The sequence below is a fragment of the Cydia pomonella genome, chromosome 3, assembly GCF_033807575.1.
Source record: "Cydia pomonella isolate Wapato2018A chromosome 3, ilCydPomo1, whole genome shotgun sequence".
NCBI lineage: Eukaryota > Metazoa > Arthropoda > Insecta > Lepidoptera > Tortricidae > Cydia > Cydia pomonella.
Window position 1 is genome coordinate 7,942,890 of NC_084705.1, and position 19,857 is coordinate 7,962,746.

The window sequence follows — 19,857 nt, forward strand, 5'->3', positions numbered from 1 at the left end:
TTTATTTTATCATCTCAACATTATAGCTGTGAGCGATCAATTTAACAAGGTTTAAAGCCTAATTGCATTAAAATATAAGAGTTACGAGCGTTATCTAAAACTGTTTCGTGTCAAAAGTCATTGTTTATTTTGTAGACGAGATAATTTTCTATTTTTTCTGTGGGTCTAGAGCAATTCCCATGGACTTTGAATGCCGCTAATGAAACATTAAGCTGCAAATTAGGTAATGTGTATGTGAGAATTCAAATTTGTATGCATTTTCTTAGTTCGAAACCATGCCGCGTTGTCGCCGTTTTATAGTGTAGCTTTTATATTTATAGTCGTTCGGTAAGAAAACATTGCTTCCGCCTGTCATGGAAAACTAGTAACATTTTAGTTAACTTGTTATGTTAATCTTGGTGGGAGTTAGGAATTTAATTCGAAACTTTGTGTACAGTGCTCCCATTGCAGATTCCGAAATTAGATCGTAGATTAATCAAAGTTTCGACGCTGCGCCAAGCAACAGTGCTGTCGCTGCTAAGTTTCATTATTGAGTCGAAACAATTGCGTTCGATTCGATCGGCATTTGTTCGTTCTATATTTAAATCGTTAGGCGCGGTATAAACAATTTGAGAATTGCGCGGGGCGAGGTGTTGTCGCGCCGCTCCTCGCGTGATTTAGCGACGCCGGCGGATTTAAATCATAGTTGTCTTGTCTTCGGGAACCGGAATACGTTTGCTGCACTCGCTGCTGGCTGATATGAGGGAATCACTGAGAGACTTGATATTTATGATTTGTTACGCTTTGTTTTGATGCGAGCGAATTGGCGTGAATAATGTGCTTATGAGGCTATTACTCACTTTTGTTTAAAAGTTCCATAATATATAGACAACGCCGGTCATGTAGGTATTTTCCTTTTATAATGTAATAAATGTTTAACTGCGCAAAATGTTTCATATTATTCGTGTTTTTATTCACACTTTCAAAATATTTTTACTTACCTTAAATATGTCTCGGCAGTTTGCGTTATGAACAGTAATCGATTTCGATTAAGCGACTTAAACTACAATCACATTGAATTCATACAAAACTGACCCTGTATTAATTCGTATTCTAAAATCTCTACCGTGCTGCTAATTTATTATGTTACATTATTTTGTACTTTATAATAAAAATACTAATTTAATTACAAGACTTTTGTACTACGAAAAGAATAGACACGAAATAAAAAAAACACTGTGAAAACACTTGTCTATATAGTGGTCCAGGTAGGAGAATGATTTGTCGAATTTATTCAGTTTTGTGGGTCGCCGTGGAAGGCTACAGGAGTAGTAGTCGCGTAGTCGCGCGTGCGTTTGTCGCGGGCGGGCGGAGAGTCGCGCGTGGTGTCATGGCGCGGTCGCGACTGGGCGGGCGGCGCGTCGGCCGCCGGGCGCGCACTGCCGCGGCCAGGCCGCCCCCGCCCCGCCCGCCCAGCGCGAATGATTAAAAATTCTTCGGGAAACTTTGTTGGGATAGTAGCCTTAACGGTTTCTTTGAGTCTGTTTTGTAGGTAGCTACGTATTGGGTATTGGATAAGTGTTAAACAACTATTCGAATATCTTTGCGCAATTTCAAGCAAGTAGGTATTTACTTGTTCTTTCTAGATACAATACATTAGCAAGTATACAATGAGCTGTCTTTCATCCTATCAAGATGTTTATGTCTAGTGTGGTGTGGATGATACAATGATTTAAACTTAAACTTTGAAAAATTTGTTCGACGGTATGATAGGGTTGTATTTAAGTGCATATTTTTTTAGGTCTAAGTGCCTACAAAATTAGTTCATGAATAGAATCTTAGAAGTGTCTAATGCACATTTGGTATGAGATTACATGAGATTGAAGCAATAAATCGTGACCCAGTTCTTCATTCTGGGAACCGACAGGGAATCGTACACTAATGACGCCTATCAACGTTATGTTGTATTTAATAGGACATATTCCCAGGAAACAACATAGCATCATGCTATGTAACACATATTAATTTGCACTCAAACTATTTTATATTGGGTAATAAAGTTACACTATACACACAGTACCTATCAGTGTTGACCGAACGTTAATTAGAATTGACCATATTGATAAAACCATTACAAATTGAACCGCAAACCGTAACGGACGGTTACAGTTTATGGTTCAATTTGCAATGGTTAGTTTTCAATATGGTCAATTCTAATTAACGTTCGGCCAACACTGGTACCTAAATAAAATTATAGCGACTTCAATTAGGTACCTACTAAGTAACTAATTTCTCGTGATTTTTTATAAAAAAAATTGTTACTTAGAAAACTTCATACTAGTACTTGTATTGTATTTATAGAAGAGAGAGGCAGGTGAAACCGGATATTGTATGATCTTAAAAAGTATATTAGTAAAAGGTTTGGACGGATAAATGAGATTTAAAAAAAAGGTTTGGACGGATTTTGTAAAGTTAATTCAAAAAACATTTTTCAAGCCTACTTACATAACAAATACACAACTAAATTATTCACCACCTTTTTATCTAGACTGCTAAGTTCATTAGCATTTAGTAAACAGTTTATAAAACCGACTAAATCACGATAAGCGCCGCTGAAAGGTGACCGATTGCGGCAACTTTTGTTTCAGCTACCGAAACTACCAAAGCTACCGAAACTAAAAACTAGTAAAGGTTGGGAATGCGTGGCGTCCGATTGCCCCCACGACTTAAGTGCTGGTTGGATTATAATAAATGACCGCTATGTGTAGTCAGGAACACGGGACTAACAACTATATTACTTATATAGTTTGGCAAGCCATTTCCGTCAGTAGCAAAAGGCGGCAAAGTTATAAAATACAGATGAAAAGGGTTGTCCTCCCATAGAAGAATTAAATTTCGCACCTTTTTCTACTAATAAAGTGGGAGTGCCAGAGTATAGTACTTAATTATAAGTTCAATATTTCAAAACGCTTTTCACTGCATTTAACTGTTGGAACAATGAGGCATTAAATCCGACTTTTGTACTTTTTTCTCGCCTGAAACAGGGAATCCTAGTTCAGGGACATGTAAACCATCACAATTTTTTAAGTGTTTATTTTATATGAATGTAGCCACGGAATACGTATTTTTAAATAAATTATGTTTTAGGTTTATGATATGTTTAATGCGCAATTAAGTTTATAAAATAAATAATAAATATTAAAGTCAGAAAATAAGATTCGGCTAACAGAATGACGAGTGTACCTACGTAAGATTTCCGCCTTCCTTTGAAGGTATACATTTGCACTAAACTCTCAAAAGTTTATACTTACTTACGATAGAATGAACTTACTTAAAATTTTGTAATTTTTTTGAGTACCTATTTACATTTATTACACCGCATTATTATGCCTGCCGAAAATTTATCATTTAAGTATTAGTCGATTTTATAAGACAAATGTATGTGACAAATGAAATAACCACGTAAAATATACTTACTTAACACAAAAATCGCTATTAACATAATTCGTTATACTTAACCGAGTTTTTGTAGGTTGAGTAAGGTTTTCTCATTTTTTTATACGCTCCTGCACTGACCAAATTCTAAATTTACTTTTTCATCTGATTCAAAGTAACTTTATTAAATTTCCAAAGTTCCCATATAGCTAAACATTTAACGACGTATGACCTTACACGTTTTCAAGTCCGCACTACACATACGCCCTAGCCCTACACAAAGGACCCCTCTATGTCTCTGTCCGCGTCCGAAGCGCTGTAAGGGCCACGGGAGCCCTAATACACACCGCCCTTTCGCCATTAGGACTCCCCCCGCTACCGTGACGACCCACAAATATAATTTGGCAAACTTTCCCCCCGCTGCCTACTCATCGGCGATGCAAGGCATTAATATGCGTTAAAAGTTTGCATGTTCGGAGATCTTGCTGGGGGATGTCGGAATACTTGGACGAATATCTACTATCTGAAGTATTGATCTAGAGGAGCTATAAATATAAATTTGATTAAGTACCTGCCTTTAAAAGAACGATAGGTAAACTACATACCAAGAGTAAAATTTTTTTGCAGATGAAAAAAAAAACAACAGCAACAATACTTCAAATTTTACTTATAATCCGGCAAATGACCTACATGTGTTTTGGGACACAAAATATAGTCTCTAGAATTTAGTTCATTTTCAACTAAGCTACACTAAATTCAATACAGAGCAAAATGCAAAGCAAACAAATGAACGCATGCATAAACAACCCACACATACAAAATAACGTACACGAACAAAATATGATAGTCATAGAGCGAACACTGCACAAACGTCACCGGACGCTGTTCGCAAAATCGCGACACACTTTTTAATTTATTTCGTCCACAAAAAGCTATTTTGCTTTATTTTCATTTCAACGGAGACTTGCGCTGTAGCGGGATCTCTATTTTTATTTATTCCGTGCTACGGTTTTTTCTTTTTTTCAATTTTGCTCGATCGACACGGGACGGGGCGGAACGTCGGATCTCATTTTAAATTGAATTCGTCTTTGCATTTTTCTTTGTTTCTAATTGGTGTTATTTGCATGTTCCTATTGTTCCGGTTTGATTGGAGTCCGTTACGCTAAGAAAAATACGGCTATAAATAAAGAACAGAGTAATCGATACAGTCGCGTGATATCAGAGACTTAGGTAGCTCGAAGGCTCTTTGCAAATTAGTTTCTTTCTTTCAATTGTAATAAGAGTTTTTTCTACCTCCGAGTCGTGATGCAATAAAGCGCTACCCTAATCGCCTTTTATACACCTACCACCTACCTTTCTACAGTGCACCTGTACCACTAGGATTATAACTTTGTTTTAAAACTAGAATATACTATAGGTATTTAGGATAAAAAATAAAAATAAACTACTATATTTCTCGGACATGCCTAACAAATTGAAAACGGGTTTTTTAATGGACGTACCTACTCGAATACTTTTCAATCATCTAAAAATGCAGGAAGATCTTTAACGTCACTTTTGCCTGCATGTTGTTTTGATTGATTTAAGTACCAATTTCATGTAACTACTGTATAGAAGCGCGAAAATCTTTGTGTCGTTAGGTTAAGTTCAAACCACGTTCACGTTCACGAAATTACATCTCAAGGCGTAGGTAAATGAAAAAGAGACATGACAACTATTTATATGTCTAACTGTCGCTCGATTCGAAATCCCATTTAAAAGTGACACAATCGAATAGATTGTACGAGTAGCGTTGTCAGGGCGTATCAAAAGGGCGATACACACGGCCGTGTGGGACAGAGAGGGGATGCATTCAATTTGACTGCCCCTTTATATGTATTAATGCTTAAGGGTGCTTGAACAAGATACGGATTGTTGGAAAGTTTTGTTGTAAATGTTTTATGTGGCTAATCAGAACGGGTTTATTTGAAAACCAATAATTAGCGTTTTTGTGTAGTTTTATGTAGGCCATTTTGTAATTCCTCAAAAAAATATATTGTACTTGGCAATACCGTCTGCTACCGAAACGCAAACTTAACTATCACAAACCCACATATTTTGTTTCAAAATGTTCATTATTCTTCAGGCAACATATAATACTGTGAACTCCCGAAAATACAAAGTCATATATTTTTTACAAACTCAAATTTCACTATCACCTCCCACATTTCGAAGTAAACCTCAATCGACTCGCCACAATATTCGACGCACCGCAACAGTCATTGATAGCGACTGCGGCGATAGCTCGCTAATGAATATGTATGCAGGCAGGTGCGCCAACATGATTAACTGGGTGCCGCGCTCGATTTTCGTTCGATAGTTTTATCGATTGAATTTTATCGAGCGCTTTGATAATAGGAACATTTTTTTTTCTTTTTGCAATAGTGTTGTGTTAACACGTAATTGTGTTTATATTTTAATAAAAAGGAAAAGGAATTAAAGGAAAGAAGGAAGAAAGGGAAAGGAATTAATGCAAGCAATGTTATTAAACATGTATTTTATAATTCAAAATGGTTGTTATAGGTATAGCATGTTCATTTATTTATTTACGAATATGTTTATTTGATACGCAAAATAAGCATGTATTAGTACTGAAATGAGCCAGAGTGAAAAAAAAAACTGCATAATTATTAATCCTGATTATGATAATTTGCGCTTATTTAGCTCATTATTACAAATGATCATTTTGCACTTAATAAACTTAACAATAGCTTAACAATTATTAGTCAATTTGTCTATCAGACGTAAGAGGCCGACTAATGCCTGCCATTAAACGACCGCAGGCCTCGTTAACTTGCTAACTGAAGTCGCTACTGCATTTTATTTAATTACTTTATCTTATCTTATCTTTGAGCAATGGTTTGATTGGGCTTGCAATGTTCGTTGGTTTAGATTTGATTAAATTACTCTATCACCTTAATCCATACAATAAACTACAAAATAGTTGGTATTAGGAACCTATGTAGGTACCTACTAAATAACTACTGGCTTATTTTATGCTGAAATGAAAATATTTTAAATCGCTGATTTTTTCTGCGTAATGTGAGTACATATCTATCTAGAAATAACATATAACAACATAATCCAACAATTATATTTTTGTATATATTCAAATATCACATTACATCATTTTCGTTTACTATTTGTGTAACTGTCAATGTGTGACAACCAATCAAACTGAATTGACATTTTTTATCCATTTTCCTTTGACGTCACAATCACACAGACTAAACTCACCGCTACAGACGCCCTCCCGCCATTCGCGGCTCAAAAACTGTTATACATTTAAGTATATTGCATGTGGTCTGATTAATTAATATGTATCAGAAGCTTAATGGTTACTAATTAGATCAATCTGCTTGTTCAATTTACTTTGAGATAGCGAAAGACTGATTGTTTGAGTGAAGACACGTGATTATATTGGGTTTACTTTAAAAATGTATGAGTCTCTTTAATTTATAACTGGTGTAATCTTGACTTGATGTGTACAATTATGTTTTTCTTGTGATTTTGACCGTTAAATTATGCTGTATACATTCATCATCTCAGGTTATGAATAAATTTGATACTGCTACTGAGTTTCACTCAGTTTTAAGAATAATATCCGCGGATCAAACTCTTTTTTTTTTACTTAAAGTCATAATCATAAATTATAACAGGTTTTATTTTTGCTACAAAAACGCTATTTAAACAAGTCTCAATGATCATAATAAGGTCACTAATAAAAACAAAGTTCCTTATTGACACCTGCAACATGCTTGAAAAACATATCACAGTTAAAATCTCCACAATAAAATCTATAGTCCCGCTAGACGCCGTCGAGCCAGAAATATAGCGTCATAAAACCCAGCGTGCACCGTGCGAAATCATCAATGGGGACAGCTCATTAGGTATGTAAACAGCTCGGATACATTTAAATCGATAGATAACAAATAATTTAATATACCAGTTTAGGAACGGGCTCGTTCTCACGCAACGAAGTATTAACAAAATGCCAGATTATTAGCAGAATTTAATAGATATCCAATGAAATCATAAAAGTGTAACGTTACTTTTAAAGGTTTTTTATTTAGGTGTTCCACATGTTCAACGTTTTAGTTTCTAAGAAAGTTTTACAGCCGCTATCGGATATTTCCTAGGTAACCCTTGTTACATCATCATCTTTTTACATCTTACATCAGAGCGGCCATGATGTTCAAAAATATCAGAACAACGCCTTGATAGTAGGGGTGTATCCAGATAGCAGTGGTGGCCGAACGTTAATTAGAATTGACCAATAACTATTACAAATTGAACCGTAAACTCTAACGGACGATTACAGTTTACAGTTCAATTTGTAATGGTTAATGATCAATTCTAATTAACGTTCGGCCAACACTGCCAGACAGCTGCTCCAAGAAATGAAATAAAAAAATGTATAAATAACACAGATTTATACTAACAGTTATACTTACCTAGCCTAGCTTTTGCCTTAGGTAAAATCATTTACACAATTTAATAGACCAGTTTAGGAACGCGCGTTCTCACGGCACGTGTAACCAAACTGCAACCAAATGTCCTAGACATCCAATTTGAATATCATAAAACAGTAACCGGTTAATTAAGAAATGGCGTCAGACGACATTGGTCACTAGACTGTCTAGATTATTCATTATTAAGCAGTTATAGATCGACTATAGAATTGAATATTAACGTCGAAAATAAAAATATCTTAAGTTGGTTATTTTCTGTGCACTTTGATAGATCGGAAATTTTTATTATAACTTTCCCGTTTACTTATGACGGCGTTTTTAACAATAGCAGAAGTACTCACTGCTTAGAGAAAACAATACCTTTTGTTTAACAGATTAGGGTCCGAGTCGAAAAAATATTTCATAAAATTCATTGGACATCTTTACAATTTGCGCAGCACCGGAGCGAGTAATTTACTCAAAGAGTATCATAAATATACATTGATCATGTATATTGATCGTTCAGAGACGGGGGTCACATGTTGATGTAATGTAGGGGAAAGTTTTGTTGCGACGTTAACCTAGTTTAAAATCTAAATACTGGGTGTAATTTTGTAGGTGATACAAGATATTATGTGAGTACGCGATTGTACTCATTGCTATAATCAAATTTTACTGCAGCATAAAACTCTATTCATAAAAAAATCCTGGGTTTCGTACAATTGTCAAATTGAACTTAAGTATGGAATACCTGATCTTTGTTTGCGATTTCAGGATTGCATTGATCACGGTAATGTCGTTATCGTATTGTCGCGTATCAGTGTTGGCCGAACGTTAATTAGAATTGACTATGTTGAAAATTAACCATTACAAATTTAACTGTAAACCGTAACGGATGGTTACAGTTTACGGTTCAATTTAAAAAATACACTCCGTAGAATGACCTAAGTAAACTTCACTAGCCAAGAAAGGTTTATCTAGATTACGCTTTACTTCCTTAATGAGTAGATTATTGAATGTCATCATAATAATTTTAAAATTATAACTTAAAATCTCCCTCCGCTAACAAGCATTCTAATGAAACTTATCTTACCAATGTTTCCACATTTTTTCAAATTCGTAAAATACTGTTCGTATCACCAGTGACACTTGGTTGCTTATTTCTGATTTTTCGACCAGGAATGTTCAAATAGACTGAGATTTACGTTCAGCCGGGTGCTATTTCCGTCGACGGTTCCTAAGATTTATACGAATTTGAAACAAGCCAGGACAAGTCGAAGGGAAATTTTAATTGAATTATTAACTCATTTCGAGATGAGTAAGTCAGTTTTGGAGTCGAGGCGTGGATTCCGATTAAATCTCGTAAAGTGATAGCTTCGATGTTGCCAATTTCGAGAATCCAGTTTTTTCTTAAGGTTAGTGCTTTCCTAATATTCTTTTTGGACGGTATTTGTATGTTATTTGTATAAGTATATAGATGAAATATATTGCAGAGATAGTTGAGAATTAAAAAAACAAAACGTCAATAAAATGTAATAAAATGTATACCCTGATAAATATAATTAAGTGATAAATTTATATTGCCCACCTACATATAATTGATAATAAAAATTTAAGCAAGCAAGCAAGTTGCGTGTGTTTATTTAAAAACAATTCTATCTAATCTGCGTTTACTTTTACCGTAAGCATGTACGCAACGCAAATGCTATCTACCTATTACTTTGCTATCTTAGAAGAACGGAACAAAGTCTTGTTTCTACAAAAGATACTCCGTTTTGCTTTCAGTGAGTTCTTTACCTACTAAGTTAAAGAAGCACTCGAGAATTGCAGAGACCCCGAGCCACAGACCACCTCTACTACTAGCATATAAGACAATCGAGTTCACTACACATAAGCGCTCCCGTATAACTTTATGTGATCGTAACTGCTTGTTTCAGTTGCTGCTCGTGTAAATTACTCGTATAAGGTACCTGACCCATGTAAGGACCACCCTATTTATTATTAGATACAAAAAAAAAAACTATGAATTTAAACAAGAAAACAAAAAAAAAATAAAGCATTAAAGTGGCTTAGAAAACAATGTTTCATATTAACGTTTTTGTAAAGAGGATCAATTATTTTAAAAATGGGCTTTGTTAGGCACTGGGCCTTACATGGGGTACATTATACAAAAATTAAGGTTTAGCTTTAGAATACAATTCAGTTGAGTTGTTTGTGTCGTAGCATTTTACAAGTAAAATTGTAATTGAAGGGAAGTATAGGTGTACGTCAAGTACCATCGCTTTGGCGGGGAATTTAACAAATTGACAGCATATTGCTCATAAAGCTTTAGTTTTTTTATGGCTTTTACTTTTACGTTAGAGTAAACTATTGGTAGAGTGACATTAAATTTCAATTAAATATAATTTAACTTAAAAATTGGGTATGATATAAAAATACTTAGAATTGTGTTAGTGCTACGTAAATGTGATTGCCATCGATGACTGAATTTGAAAAATTGGTTCCTGATCACTGATTAAATTTTAGCGTGTATGTATAATGCGGTGTCTGTGTAGTCCGTTCCCCGAGCATAGCAGACGTAGCTGACGTGGGTTCTTTCTTCTTTTTGGCACACCGAGCGAAAACTAAACTGGGAAAAGGAATCCTGTTCACTTTTACTGTGTTCTCGAGTGCGATAATTATTATACTTTACTGCTACCATTGCGAGAGCGAAAATTACGATCTCACGTTATTAATAGTCATTAATGTATAGTAATTATTTCAATTGATTTGTTTTAATCGTAAGTTTAAACTACCTATTGATATTCTTGTTCCTGCAAACTTTCAAAGAAATATACACATGCATTTAACATAAATTTATAATATTAATAATAGTGGGAACATACATTCCCATCAAGCGTTGACATTAGATTTTTACGTTTATTCCATTCGCAAAATAAACTGTAAGTATATTCATATTTTTAATAAACAACATTCACGTCATCCATTTCCATTAGAATATTAGGCAAAAAAATCGTGACAGAATTAGGGGAGGCGTTTAAAATAATATAAATTTAGATGTGGTGTATAAAGCTTTCAGCGCGCCCCGCCGAATCCGACTGAAGTTGTGTAAATCACAAAAAGAAGGAAATGAGCCGCGGGGCACACCGCACATGGATTGAAAGTTCCTTGGAATATAACAAGGATGAAATATTTAAGTGAAAAAAGTTCTGTTGCTTTAGATAACTTACGTACTAAGTCAGTTACATTATTTGAATTGTAAAGTGGGTCTCGGTACATCTCGGGACGAGTATAAAGTAATCTATGTAGTAAATATTGCAAGTTAAATTTGACCCACTTCCCGACTTCCAATGAAGCTGAAAATTTGCAGACATATCAGGTGACAATGTAATATTATGGTACCATCGAGCTGATCTGATGATGGAGACAGGAGGGCAATAGGGACTCTGTGATAAAACAACGCAACCTTATTGTGTTTGGGATTTTTAGAATTGTCTCGAAGAGTGTTAGTTGTCTGTGGAAAGAAAAGTACGAGTACAAACAGCGATAAAAGCTTGTACCATTTATTAATAAAAAAAATGTTTTTTTTTTTCCAATAACTTATTTATTAAGAAGAATAGATATATATGTAGGTACATTTATATTTTAATCTGACAAGAACTAAGTAATACAAAATTCCTACAAAATTAACAAAACAACAGGCCCAATTGCCGACTGTAACAGTTCACAAACATTCATGGTAGCACTTATGTGTATGTCTCTCTTAAAAAAACATAATTATAGTTAAAACATACTCGTACTATAGTTCGTGTCATCCACGATGACGCGCAGATTTGTCAAATCTAACTTTTAATAACATGACAATACGAGTGAAGACACGCGTCTTCGTGAATGACACAATATATAGTAAACTTATCTTCAAGTATACACTAAGAACAAAACAATGTAAAATTGCTGCATAAAATTAAGCATGAGGAAGCATATAATCAGCATATTAGGACAGATTGTCAAGTAGAAATTCCATAACCGTTTTACTATCGTCCAGAAAGTTGGGGCAATGTTATAAATAAAAGATCAAATGTGGAGTCGGTGCGGTGTATGAATTGCAAATACCTGTCTGTGCAAAGTTGGGCGTATAAGTTAAAACTAAGTAGGTTTGGTGACACGCTCTCTTAGGCTTTAAGCTGGCTTCTTCTTCGGAAGTTTGGTGAATGTTTTTAAATATATCCACAGGTATTTGCAATTTTTTTTTATCATTAAGTGAATTTATGCATACCTATCTACTGTATTGAACTCGTACTTGTTATTTATATTCAAGTATCAAAATAGTTACGTGCATCCAAAATTTATAACATCTCACATTTTCTTAAGTAAAAAGTGAGTAGTACTGTCCGAGACAAAAATGTCTCAGTATTTACATATTGGCAGTTCAAAAAAGTGTTTTAAAAACTTAAACGTGCATTTAAAATACTGCATCCAATATTCCACAGCATTATGTTACGATGGATATTATACTCGTGCCTACTGTTATAATATCTAAGTATACCTAGTATTTAAATCCAACATAAAGTATACTAGGTTAGTAGCTACGCGTGTTATATAATAGGGTGCATTTTGCTTTGTACATCCATATTTTCTGGTCTGCATTTAAATTCCTAGGCAACAGCAACTTTAAATTCAACATTACATCAAAAACATTACCTGCCGTATTTTTTTAAAAACAATTATCCAAGATAAAAAAACTTTGTTACACCATTTTTTCGTATCCGATTTTAGACAATAGTGTTTCAAAAACTAAGATGGTTATCGCTCGACGTAAAACAATTAAAATGGTAATTAAAATAAGTAGGAAGCGAACCCGAAACAGGCAGTAAACGTGCGCGCGAGCAAGGATCGTAAAATGCTTTATGCGGATATAGGTTAAGGTGTAGGCCAGAGGTATCCCCTTTCTTATTGCTTTCTCAAACTCAATTCGAGTCATGCACATTGTATTATATGCTTAACTTGTTCCCGTATTTCTCCTGTATAAGTACATAGTAAAGTTAAGAAAATCTAATGCATTTTTTTTACGCTGCATCGTTACAGGCGTGATACAATTTTTCTGTGTTTGAAACTCATATAAGAACAACATAATGTATGTTTTGTCCATAGAAGACACCTTTTTCTAAAATATGATTAACCCATTCGTCACAATATTAGGCCGTAAGATGGCAGTCGCTATTTTGAAAAATAAAAATAGATGATGAACTAAGTACTTAATGCTAATAATCGGCCAAATTATGAGACCTTAGGGCGGCGGTTGCACTTGTACTTGTACCTATTCATTGGCCGACATTTTCTAACAAACAAGTGTGAGAGTAACACGTGATACAATAGACGATAAATTGAACCATCATACTGATAGTGGTAAATTTTAGAGCTAATCGACGTCACTTCTAAAGATCAAGACGAAATTGATAAAAAAACAGCTTTGTACTATGTAAATATTAAAAACTACAAATCTGATCAGTACCGATGACGATATAATAAAATAATATTCAAATTCAAAACTTTTGATATGTTCTCTTTTTTCTATTCTATCAATCAACCATTAATATAGTCAATGTTAGTCTCTGTTTCATTTCTAATCTGCGCCATTGACGAAAGCAGGCTATAAAGTTGCATGAAGTTGTATAATATGAATTGTATTAGACCGTCTACACACTCGCATAAAAATATACTAATATACAACCTGAGAATCGAAACTACGACGTAATTCGGCTTTCCGTTGAGTGCTTTCACTGAGCGTTATTTATGATAACTTCCGTGTTATAAAACATATAAATCAGATTTGGGCACTCTCATTAGTTACGAAACGAGAATTATTCATTTAGTAAGATTATAATTCAGATTTAAAGGGTTTCTGTGAAACAAGCACCTGTTAAAAATGTATCACAAACATCGAACGAGCGCCCTTTATTACACCTACACGTAATATAGAGTCAGACCAAGCTAACTCTGCGCATTTACAATGACAAAGTGAGGCCATGTATGAAAGTATGACGTACGTAATGACACTGCCTCATTTTGTTCTGTTTGAATCGATACAAAACTTTACTAACTAGCTCAGACGGACTATATGTCTCTCGCTATGTAATTTTTTACAGAAAAATGTTTTAAGAAATGTTTAAGATATGTGTAAGATATGTTATAAGACCATCAAAACAATGAAATCAGAAGTTTGTCAACTTGGCGGTATAGTATTTATTTAAATAATTAATTTTAACATCAAAAGGTTAGATTTTTCAGTTGTTTTTTATATGAGTAACGGACGTTAATTAATATTCAACGAAATCGTACCTACGAAATAACCACCGTTAAGACGAATTCAAACGTCGTAAATATATCTAGAACTCTTTACAAATAAACCAAGACAAAACAAAACTTTCTACGAGTTTAAGGTGCGCTAAAAATGCAGACGATTTAAAAACATTTGCTAAAAGCTTCACAACTCGGAAAAAACTGGGAAAAAGAGGAAAGAAGAGGCAATAGACTTTAGGGATGTTCTTCTTATTACAGGCCGACCAGTAACGAGCAATCGCCTATCATAAACCAGTATATTTTTGAACTTAAATACATTGGGCACAGTTCGTGCAATAGAACATAAGTATGCTGGTTGTCTAACTTCAAAAGCTCGTCAATGCTTAGATGGCATTCAGAACGACAGCGTAGGTTCTCAGAGACTGAAGTTAAATATCCATTTAAATCTTCGACGCTGCCTGGCCCCTCGGGAAACCAGCGGTGCAGCGGCGTAAAGCGCTTCGCTGGAGATGGGGTATATTGGATTATGTTCTAGTACAGTCTTGAGCAATTAAGAGGAACATCGTTTAGTAACTAGCTAAATTTAGGACTTTTTTTGTCGAATGTGAACGTGCTTTGATCTTTGACATCATTGGCCGCATCATCTGCAGTAGATGTTTGTTGCGGCGCTTGTGGGTTAATGTTATGAGCTTATGGGGTTCCGCATCGCCGTTGATGGATATTTAGCAGCGCGGCATTTCTTGCCACATCGATCACACACATAACGCGAATCCGCAGGAGATGGTAGAGCACAACGAAGACTTTGACAGTGTAAAAATTTAATTTACGTTCTTTGGATTAAGGGAATAATAAAATAGGCAAAATGAAGTGGCATTACTCAATCTACAGACCATTATACTAAACCACCACCTCATCAACTGACCCTATACTGACCAAATAAGTATGGCCTGAGCACTAAACTCATAGAAAAAGTGCATCAAAAGGCGACGAATCATTTGCGCCTTCGTAATTGCAATTATTAGATATAGTTTTTTTAGCCGTTATTAATGTAATAAAATAAAATAGCACGCAGGAGAGTACGAACTCTTACCCAGGATTTTGAAAATGAAATACCTCATTAAGAAAGCGCATCAAGCGACAGTACCCACCTAACACTCAGGACGACGGGCTTCGGTGTGTCAAGATTTGTTGCAGGCGTCAGTTAAAATCAAAACATGTGAATCTGACTTAGGAAATCAGAATTAGACCTAGTCTTTCCTAATCTATTTTGTTCTCAATTCCGCGAAACTCATTAGCATGCACCAGAGTACGAACTCAACGATTTTGCGGTCAGGCTCGCGATTTAAAAACCACCTCAAACGCGACAATAGCTCATAAAGAAAGCGCATCAAGCGACAGTACCCACCTAACACTCGGGCCGACGACGGCACTAAATCAATACAAGTCACCCCCCGCCCCACCCTCGAGCTGAGCTCCTACTTCTGTTCGGCTTTGTGGACGTGTAGCACGAGCGTGACGTCTTGGGATTTGCCCAATTGACAGTTCGATATGCGATTTTTTTGTTTGTAATGGCGGTTGCAACTATTGTTTTTCTTTAGTTGGATTGTAATATTTTTTTATGACAGCCAAATATAAAATAAATGATTTATTGATACAACGAATTAAAACGAGATAAAACATTTTCAGCCGAAATTACTGCAACCAAAGTTAGTTTTTACTTGTTGGTGTGAATTAAGAGAAAACTTTTCAGGGTGCGTAACGTTTTGGCGCATTTGTTATACCCATAAAAAACATAACGAGAACGTGCTTTTTTATTTCGATAAATGGCGCATGCAACAACAATTGAAAATCAATCATTACAGATTGAACCGTAAACCGTAACGGACGGTTACAGTTTACGGTTCAATTTGTAACATTTGGTTAATTTTCAATTCTAATTAACGTTCGGCCAACACTGGGTATAAGTATGCATTTCAGTACGTAGCTACTTATTATTATCCAATATATTATAATTCAAAATAACAATTAAATAATAAACATGTCAAAAACATTTACATATGCAGCTTTTATTCTACGCCTGAAATCGTTTGCCAAATTTCAAATTACAAAAAGCACTAAGTCTGCTCGGTCAGCGTATAATTATCCGTAATGTTTCTACTAAGCGACTGTATAAGTAAATCAAACATGCGCCGCTATTGTTCGATTCGTGTAAGATTGATAAAGTTATTCGCGAGTGTGAAGGAGACAGATATCCATTCATCGCTTTCTATTCATAAATGTTTGTCAACTGATACCGTGTATATGTAAACATATCAGAATAAACATAAAAAACCCTTTACGCAAGGAAGAAAATTTTTGATGAGTGGTATCATGTTCTTTAATGTTACGAAATGTTTCGACAGCGTTTTTCAGTAAAACGGAAGTACAGATTGTTGCTTCTGGAGTTTTAAATATACTGTAATCTCGCCTGGAGGCCATCAAAAAGTTTTTGCGCGCTTTTACAGTTTGAAAACGATTTTCGTTCTATTAACATAACGTTTTAACCCTCTCGGGTTGTCTCGTTTTGAAACATAGCCCGTTTACAGCCCTGAAGGATTTTGGGGTAAGTAGAGGATGAGTTATAAGCTTTCTTACTTTTTTCGACTTCGTAAAGTTGTTTTATAGGTACAACTAAATCACGATAATATATAGCTTGAGACTTCTAAATATACCTATTTTAGTGAAGCTGTGCGATGATGTATCTCGAAAAGTTACCTGAAATAAGAAATAAAAGTAGGTTAGTATTTAGTTCCTCTACCTATAAGCAAAAATAACATATAAAAGCAAAAAGTTTTCTTAACCAAAGATACTAAATTTAACATAAGTTAGGTACTGTCAATAATTATCAAAAATACCTTTATAATGCCCATTTCTATACGTATTCATTGTTATCAAAATTATCATCAACCATTTAAATCATATGGTACAATTTAAAATAGCCCTATTACGGCCTAAAAGCCTAGAACCCAGTTTTAAAAAGTTGAATAGGAACGCACCCTCCTAGCAATAATAAAATAAGCGTAGGACAAATATAATAAATCAATTGGTTACTTACACGAAGGCATATTTTATGTGTTTGGTGATACTAATTTACGACTTTATAGGTATTGTGTTACGGTTGGTTTTAGTAAATATAAACAACATTAAGGTATTGGGTTGAGAAAGTAACAAATTTCATCGAGACGCAAGGGCGACTTCCATCGATATTTGAATTTAATTTAGGACTGATTGTCTTCGCCCAAGCAAATTTAAAGTAATAAGTCAACAAAGGGAATCCTACATACGTACCTAAAACAAAAAGATTACAAGTTTTCTAGTCTAAGCATATACAACTATACGTAACTTACGTCATTGGCAATTGATTGCGGTATAGGTAATATTCTGAGCTATGATTTTCTTTTCACCTATTTCTTGCCTTTTAGTATCATTATTACTAAGTTCGCGACTTACAATTTCATCATTTTAGTCAGTCCTAACTCTGTTCTACCTACCTGGCAAGCGACATAGCGTGGAATTCCTGTAAAAATATTATGTTTACATTAACACTTCAATACTATGTATATACAGTTCTTAATAACCTGGAATAATTTACGGGGTGAATATGTAGGCACAGAATAACTAATAGTACTACATGTAGGTCTTACTGAACAAATTTTGAGCGAATCCGAAAACGCGGAAAAATATTGACCTGTTTCATACATTTTGACTGGTCTGATGTTGGTACTTTATATGGGAGAGTCCATTATTTTTCGCGATTTCGGTTGGTTAAAAAGTTGCTCGGTATGACCTCAGTTCATCCCGTAAATTTTTGCAGGTCATTCTAATAGCACGGTCTAGCTGCAAAGTCGGTTTAGCTTAGTCGGGAATCTAACGATTGTTAAGTACTTTGTATTGAAATGTAAAAAGCTCCATGATTAATTAGTCAGTCATATTTTCACCTCACCTTCACCAATTGACGTTTTACGCCTCCATGATGAAATATGAACCGATGAATAATAAAAGAAAAAGAAATGCAACAGTGAACTAAGTTGCGCTTATACATTGTACATATCCACTATCGATTTATTGTAGTTTTTGTACCGATAAAATGCTAAAGTTATAAATTCTCTATAACTGCATGTTTTTAATATGATGTATTGATCGAATTATTTAAAAAACGATAGTTATAGTGGGTCGGCAATTTTGTTTGACGTTGAAGGATTGTGTTGATAAAATATCGAGGTAAAACGGCTAAGATGAAACATTCTATATTGATGTCAATTGCATATTGAAAATATGCTAAAAATAGTACGTGAGCCACTTTTTCCAATGTAGTAAGCATTTTTTTTTGGACATTTTTATGTCAACGAAAGACAGCTCGGGAGTAAAAATATCATAAAAATGTTCAACTTCGAAAAAAAAAAGAAATTGTCGTACAACTTAGAATAAAGTGATCCAGCAACTTCTATCTATTAAATGGCTTACGGCCCGATTCGAAGAATGATCAAGACACGTTTGTGATTTTTAAAAGATTGATTACTAAACGATATGTCAAAATTGACGTTTATTTCGACTCCGCTGTGATCCCAATAAGATCTATCTACGATATTTCTGACGTCAAAGTGACATTGTCTGTCCGAATCGAGCTGTTTCTTTCAATTATACGACATACAAACGATATCTAAATGAGCACTTATCGTTATCGCATTTCATTCTTCGAATCGGGCCGATAGTAAACTTTTTGTCACTTACTGCCATGGTTACGTTTCCTTGAGACTAGTGGTGGTTGTTGATTCAACGAACTAGTAATTTACTAGTTGATAAAACGTTCTTCGTTCGTCAACGAACGAAACGTTTTGTGTAACAGACTTAACTAGTTGACGACTTTAACGTACAAACGTAATCGAAATGGAACGCTAAGCTAATGACATGGCAGTATAGTTGAGATCAACATTCCTTTCATTCATTGATTCAACTCAACCCGATTCCTTTGATGCCAGTGCGAACGAGAAGCAAAAGACGCAACAGCAAGGGCTCGAAAACGAGATGCAATTAGTCGACGTTGATTGAGATACTTCGTTTATCGACAATTCAACTGACTAGATTCCGTTGACGCGAATGCCTTTTTCTCTTCAGTTAAAGCAAAAACCTAGTTGACGAAATCAACTAGTTTTTCAACTAGTTGACGTTTTCTAAGTTAACGTTTTGTTTCGTTGAAGCGAAAACCGTCAACGACCCACCACTACTTGAGACATTTTTCAAACCACTTTGCGTTTAAATTAACTGATCATACGTATTTTTGTGGTAATTAAATCCTTTCGTGTAAAACGTAGGTATTTTTATTTATTTAATAGAGCGTACACGGCGGCACACAAATTTGTCTAATAAACAGCTACTATTTTGTCCTTTGGCTTTGAGAAAAACAACTAGAAATGGTTTTCTACTACTATTATAGGTTTTCATGACAGAATATAAATGCAAAAATATACAAAAAAGTTCCAAAAACGGTAAACCATAATGTTTTGAGACGGTTACGGTGTACTAATCTACTAATGACTCTGTTATTTAAATTTAATATCGCGTCTCAACCCAGTAGTTGTGTATGTAAATATTGACATGTTAAAATGTTAATTTG

General features: G+C 34.7%; 1 protein-coding gene across 5 annotated transcripts in view; it reads right to left on the reverse strand.

Annotated features, from left to right (window-relative positions):
- The window catches only part of LOC133515977 (homeotic protein antennapedia), a 243,704-nt gene that overhangs the window by 89,730 nt on the left and 134,117 nt on the right, over positions 1–19,857 (reverse strand). Inside the window, exon 1 of one of the 5 annotated variants that reach the window (XM_061848629.1) lies at positions 981–1,440. The exons of the other annotated variants lie outside the window; for them this stretch is intronic. The gene's annotated coding sequence lies outside the window, so the exon portion shown is untranslated. Of the gene's footprint in view, positions 1–980; positions 1,441–19,857 lie in introns of those variants that run through there. 5 annotated transcript variants of the gene reach the window in all.